Source organism: Psammomys obesus, unplaced genomic scaffold (genome assembly GCF_907164565.1).
Source record: "Psammomys obesus unplaced genomic scaffold, mPsaObe1.curated_primary_1811, whole genome shotgun sequence".
NCBI classification, from domain to species: domain Eukaryota; kingdom Metazoa; phylum Chordata; class Mammalia; order Rodentia; family Muridae; genus Psammomys; species Psammomys obesus.
In genome coordinates, this window is record NW_026596085.1 from 1987195 (window position 1) to 1993467 (window position 6273).

Consider the following 6273-nt stretch of genomic DNA (forward strand, 5'->3'; position numbering starts at 1 on the left):
GGGGGGGCGGGGCCAGCGGGGGGTCGCACCCCTTCGTGGCCGGGGCTCCCGTGGCCCTCGCCGAGGAGCGGAGCCCCCAACCGGCCCGGTGTGCCCGGCCCGGCTCCGCCCCCGGCGCGGAGAGCCAGGCACCGCCCCCACGTGCGCAGGGTCCTGGGCCCGCCCCCGGGGGCGGGGCGCGCCCGCTCCCGCCTCTGACTGACAGCGCGCCTGCCGAGCGGAGGGCGCGGAGCTCGGCCCCGCCGCGCGCGCCCCCGCGGCCTCCTGGCGCTCGCGGGCGGGAGCGGGCCGTTCCTTCCCGCACCGTGGCGCCCCACGGAGCGGTTTCTCGTTCCTGTGTTTTGCCTTTCAGTTCCTAGTTCAAGAGCTCTCAACTGAACACCTGTTCCAGGAGCCGTCTGTGTCGGGCGCGGCCCACAGATGCCCTAAACCAGTGCCCACGTGCTTGCTTAACCCCGAGGGCACGTCTGGAAAGCTCTGGCCCCGCAACGTTTATAAAGTGCAATAGATGCTCGGTTATGCGGACGGGGGAACTCGCGGCTGCTTAGCGGGTGTGCTGAAGTTCTTGGGTGGCACCTGGCCACGGCTGGCCCGGGGTGGAAGCATGGCACCTCTTTTCCCTCCAAAGCCGGGGTGAAGAACTTGCCTGTTTGCTTTGGCAGCTTTGTGAGCCCGACTCAGGAAAACGCCCTTCTATGTCTATAGACAATTTTGGCGTTGTCAATAGTGTGTTAAGGTTCCCTCTGTTCCTCAGGCAGGAAGAACGTCAAGGGGGAAAAGGCAGACATGAGGAAAAGAAGCCCTTCCCCCGGGATCTAATTTGTCTTTCCTGAAGCCATCTCAAATAAGTGTGTTCTCTCCTTTAACTTTTCTTGTTTTTATTTTGTTTACTTATGGTGTGTGTGTAGAGGCACTTCATGGAGGAAGAGGGTAACCGGCAAGGAATCAGTTCTCTTCTTTGACCATGTTGGTCCTGGGGATCAAAATCATGGGTCAGACCCGGCAACAATCGCCTTTTCTTTCTGAGTCCTCCCACCTTTAATAAACTCACCTTTTACCTTTTTTTCTGCCTTACCTGAGTAGATATACCTAAGAGGGAAGAGAACTCGGGCTATTGGCGGCAGTGCTGGGCTTCACCCCCGGCCCCACTGACTGTTAAATAGCTGGACTGCCTCAGATGAGGACCTTGTCTTACACTTTACAGCGCGCTTGAGGCAAGAACAACACAAGTGGTTCAGAGGTTCCAAGAAATTTTGTTACCTTTATTTATTTTATTTTTTTTGAGACATGATCTTCTGTGTGGATGAGGCTAGCCTGGGAGTCCTGGGCTCAAGTCAAGTCAATGCTCTTAGCCTCCTCAGTAGCTAAGAATCTGGGCACATGCCGCCACACCATCAGGCCTGCAGGAACACACGTCACGTGACTGTTGTTGTACCAGAGATTGTGCGGGTACATGTGGAGGTCAGAGGACAACTTAGGGTGATAGTCCTTAGACACTGCCCACCTTTGCTTGCTTGCTTCTCTTTCTCTCTCTCTCTCTCTCTTTCCTTTCCCTTCCTTCCTTCCCTTTCTTTTTCTTTCTTCTTTCTTTCCTTCCTTCCTTACTCCCTCCCTCCCTCCCTTCCTTTCTTCCCTTTCTTGCTCAGGTCTTTCTGGTCAAAAACTCACAAAGTAGGCTAGACTGGCCTCATTGCAGCCCAGCGCTGGACTTAGAGACTCACCCTAACTGCCGGGCATGGTAGTGCACACCTATAGTCCCTGCACTCAGGGAGGCAGATGCAATTGGATCTCTGCGAGTTTGAGGCCAGCCTGGACCTGGGCTATAAAGTCCAGGACAGACAAGGCCACACAGAGAAACGCTGTCTGGAAAAAACAAAAGCAAACAAACAAGGTCACCTTACCATGCCCAGTCTTTCAACATGGCTTTTGGGAACTCAGTTCCTTGTGCTTTTGAGGCAAATAGCACAACTGAGCTACGTTAGATTTTGTTTGTTTTCATTTTAGTCAGGCATTTGGACATACAAAAACCCAAATCAAAACAAACCATGGTTTGCTGTTAGCTTAGGGGCTTCATTTTTGTGTTGGTTTTTTTTTTTTTTTTTTTGTTTTACTGTGTAGTCCAAGTTGACCTAGAATTTAGCATATAGCCAAGACTGGCCTTGAATTCATAATCTTGCCTCTGCCTCCCAAGTGCTGGGATTATAGCATGAGCCATCACTGTAGGCAGACAAATGTTTTTAAAGGGCAAATGAATATATTAAAAAATTTCAAGACAAACAACAGACCCTTGCCTTGTTTATCTTCTCTCTGGAGACAACCATTTTCACAACTTTTAGTGTTTTGTTTTGTTTTGTTTTTTCTGTTGCTATTGTTTTGGATTGGTTTTTGTTTTTTTTGTTGGCTGGTTGTTGTATCTATGTCCCTTTCTAGCTTCACTCCTTCCCACAGGGTGAGGAATCCAAGAAGATATCCTAACCCAAAGCTACTTACTCCCTTATAGATCATATATGAATTCAGGGATGGTGGAATCGCCTACCCAGTTTGTTCCCTTGGCCAGCCCCATTTCTGGTTGGATTCTCCCATTCCTCCTCAGGGAGACCTTGCTGATGATGTGGGCATCCCTGGGCCTGAGGAAGAACCAAGGGCAGCTATTTGCAGAAAGAGTTTCAGCACAAACTGGAAGTCACTGACCCTGTGAGGTTCTCTCCAGACAGGACACAGCTAAGAGCAGAGCGGAGAGGAGCAGAGTGAGAAAGGGCTGGGTACTGCCATTTCTCCTGCAGAATTCTGTAGAGCTCAAAAAACTCTAATTTAGAATCTGGCCTCTCAGGTACATTTTTAGGAAATTAAGTTTTAGAATGTATTTTACTTAACAGTTCCTTGTCTTATAGTGTTGAATATATAAATATTGATTTATAGTTTTGCTCCAGTCCCAGAAATAATAGGGCAGATATAAGGATTTAGCTCATTTCCCTTCCCTTCTCATAACTTATACATCATTTATCACACCCATCTGCAATATTCATTCTGTAATAGTTTTTGTTTGTCTAATCAGTTCTTACAACACTGTGATTACTGTTCACAGCTGAGCCACATAGCAAGCTGATGCGACTCTTTTTCAGAGCAAATTTTCATTATTTCCTGGGATTAATCACTATCTGCTTTTCATCTTGTTGGTTTGCTTTGTGTTATGTGTGTTTAATTTTTTATTAATTTGTTTGTGTATGCATGTTGGTATGGCCCCATAGAAAAGCTGTGCCATCAGTCCTCTCCCGCCACTCTGTGTGGAGTGCTGGGATTGAACTCAGGTCATCAGGCTTGGCGGCAAGCTCCTTTACAGCCAGGGACTGGCCCTCCTTTTCTTTCTTTTCTTTTTTCTTTCTGTTTGTTTGTTTTTGCTTTTTGAGACAGGGTTTCTCTGTATAGCCCTGGCTGTCTTGGAACTCACTCTGTTGACCTGGCTGGCCTTGAACGCAGAGATCTGCCTGCTTCTGCCTCCCAAGTGCTAGAAAGACACCCCAGCCAGCTTACCTTGCATTCTTTTGTTGGTGTTTGTTTTTTTTAAGATTTCTTTATTATTTATACCTGTTTTGTCTGCACAGCAGAAGAGGGCACCAGCTCTCACTATAGGTGGTTGTGGGCCACCATGTGGTTGCTGGGAATTGATCCTGGGTCCTCTGGAAGAGCAGCCAGTGTTCTTAACCTCTGAGGCATCTCTCCAGCCCCCTTGTTGGTGTTTTTTAATATGATAAGTTTATTGTTCTCACGTATGCTCTGAATATCTTTTTTTAAGCATCTTATTTGTTTCAGGTTGCAATAACCTGTCTTGAAAACTACCAGGTGTTGAGCGACTGTGTTTTATCTCATCCTTTTCTCCCCGAAATCTCTATTTGCTCCAATTTTAGTTTATAGCATTCATCTAGAATGAAAGAGGGAGTAGTATTTGAGACTCAAACCCAGAGCCTTGAGCATGCTACACAAATGCTCTACCTCTGAGTCACATTCCCAGGTATAAGGTTTTAAAACAATACACTTGTTCTCCTGTTCTTGTGCATTTATGCAGTGGAAAGCAAAACATAACATAACAAATCTTGAGGCTAGGGAGCTGGCTCAGGCTGTGAGGTACTTGCCTTACAAACTGATGATCCTCAGAACCCTTGAAGAAAGCCCGACCTAACAATCCCAGTGCCTGGAGACAGGTGGATCCCTGGACTGGCTGGCCAGCCAGCGTGTTATAAACAACTTAACAAGGCTGTTTTCCAAGGTGGTGATTCTCCTTTACATTCCCACCATTCTCTCCAACACTTGGTGTGGTCCTGCTTCTTTCTCATCCTGTCTCACCCTTATCAAAGCTGGTATCTGGTAATGGTTGCAGCTTGCATTTTCCCAGTACAACAAGTAATGCCACTGAAGATCTTTTTATGCTTCTATTTACAGGTTTTTTGCCGGAAGCCAAAGCTATCTACTGAAGCCAAAGTCAAACAGTGAGCCAAAGCTATTTAGTGGAGACAAAGCTATTTACTGAAGCCAAAGCCAAGTAGTGAGCAAAGGTCATTTAGTGGAGACCTAAAGCTATTTAGTTGAAGAGTTACCTAGGACCCGAAATCATGGGTGATAGATTGTGAGAACATCCGTCTGTTCGTGTTAGAGCATCCGTGAGATAGCTTAAGAAAACATCCTTACGGCATCTTGCAGGTGCAATATTCAACCCATGAAAGCACTCTTCCTATCTCCGGCAGCAGTAAATTAACCTTCCCCCCTTTCCTGCCTTCTCCCTATATAAGTTGGGTAAAAATTTTTAATAAACGAGGCTTTGATGAGACGAACAGACTTGGCCTTCATTTCTTGCGCTTCTCGTCCTTTCCCCCATTCCTTCCAATCTCCTCCTTAGGAACCCGGTTGAAGCCCCGCACACTGTGTAGACCTCGCTATCCTGGGATTCATTCTGTAGACCAGGCGGGCCTTAAACTCACAGAGATCCTTCTGCCTCTGCATACCGAGCACTGTGATTAAAGGAGTGGGCCACCACCGCCCGGCTGACTTAACTGTTTTTACTTTATGTGCGTAGGGGTGTTTTGCCAGGATGTCTGTCTGTACCATGTAATGGACTAAGTTCTAGAAGAGGGCATTGGGTTCCCTGGGGCTGGAGCCATAAGCAGCTGTGAACCTTCTCAGGTGGTCTAATATGAGAGCAGCAGGTGCTCTAACCAGGGAGCCATCTCTCCATCCCCCAGCTACCTTTCTCATTTACGGTTGTGAGCTTCGCCTTTAATGGCTGAGCCATCTCTCCAGCCCCAGCTCCCTTTTCTAAAGACAGGATCTCTCAAAAGGCCCAGCCTTGAACAGGCTATATTCCCAAGGATGACCTTGACTTCCTGATCCTTCTGCCTCTCCTGAGCTAGGATTACAGGCTGTGCCATAAGCCCATTGGTATGTACCTTTCACATTTAAAGTTCCCGGTCAGTACTACACAGTGTGGGTCTTGGGTCTCTCTCCCCCTCCCCCCCAACCCTACTCTGTGTGTGTATGTATATGTGTGTCTGTCTGTCTGTCTGATCAGGGTCTCTCTATGTAGCCTTAGCTATCCTGGAAGTCACTAGACCAGGCTGGCCTTGAACACACAGAGATCCTGCTGCTGCTGCCTCCAAGTGCTGGAATTAATTAAAGTCGTCACCACCACGCTGCTAACAGAAAGGCTGGGATTGGGTGAGTTGCGCCCACTCTGATGAAGGGGCCAGAACCTCAGCATATTTATTTTATACACCAGGTGAAAGACCCCTGCCTCACCCTAAGTTAAACATAGCTAACGCCATTTTGTGGGACACCACTGTTTTGAAAAACTCTATAGGCTAGGTGGGGAACTGGAAAATTACTAAGAAACCCCCAGCTGTGTCACCCACTTGGGATATCTGCGGTCAGGCTGCCCCAGTCGAACTAAAAACAGTTTGTGTTAATCACCCTCATGGATATCTGTGAGACTGTTCCAGTTAAGATAAGGGTCCTAAGGAAAACAACAGGTGGCGGGCCAAGTTAAGGGGGTCATCATGACCGTTTCGACCACCCAGTTCCTGGAATCCTGGTGTCCCTGCCAAACTCTGACTCAAACTGTGGTCTCATGTAAATGTACCAATCAGCCCCCTGTAACCATGCTTCTCGCTTCTGTACCCGCGCTTCTGCTCTAAAACCCTATAAAAACCCCAGCTTTCCACCCAGGGGGCGCGCAAGTCCTCCGAGTGACTCTGCTGCCCCGGGTACCCGTGTATCAAGATAAAA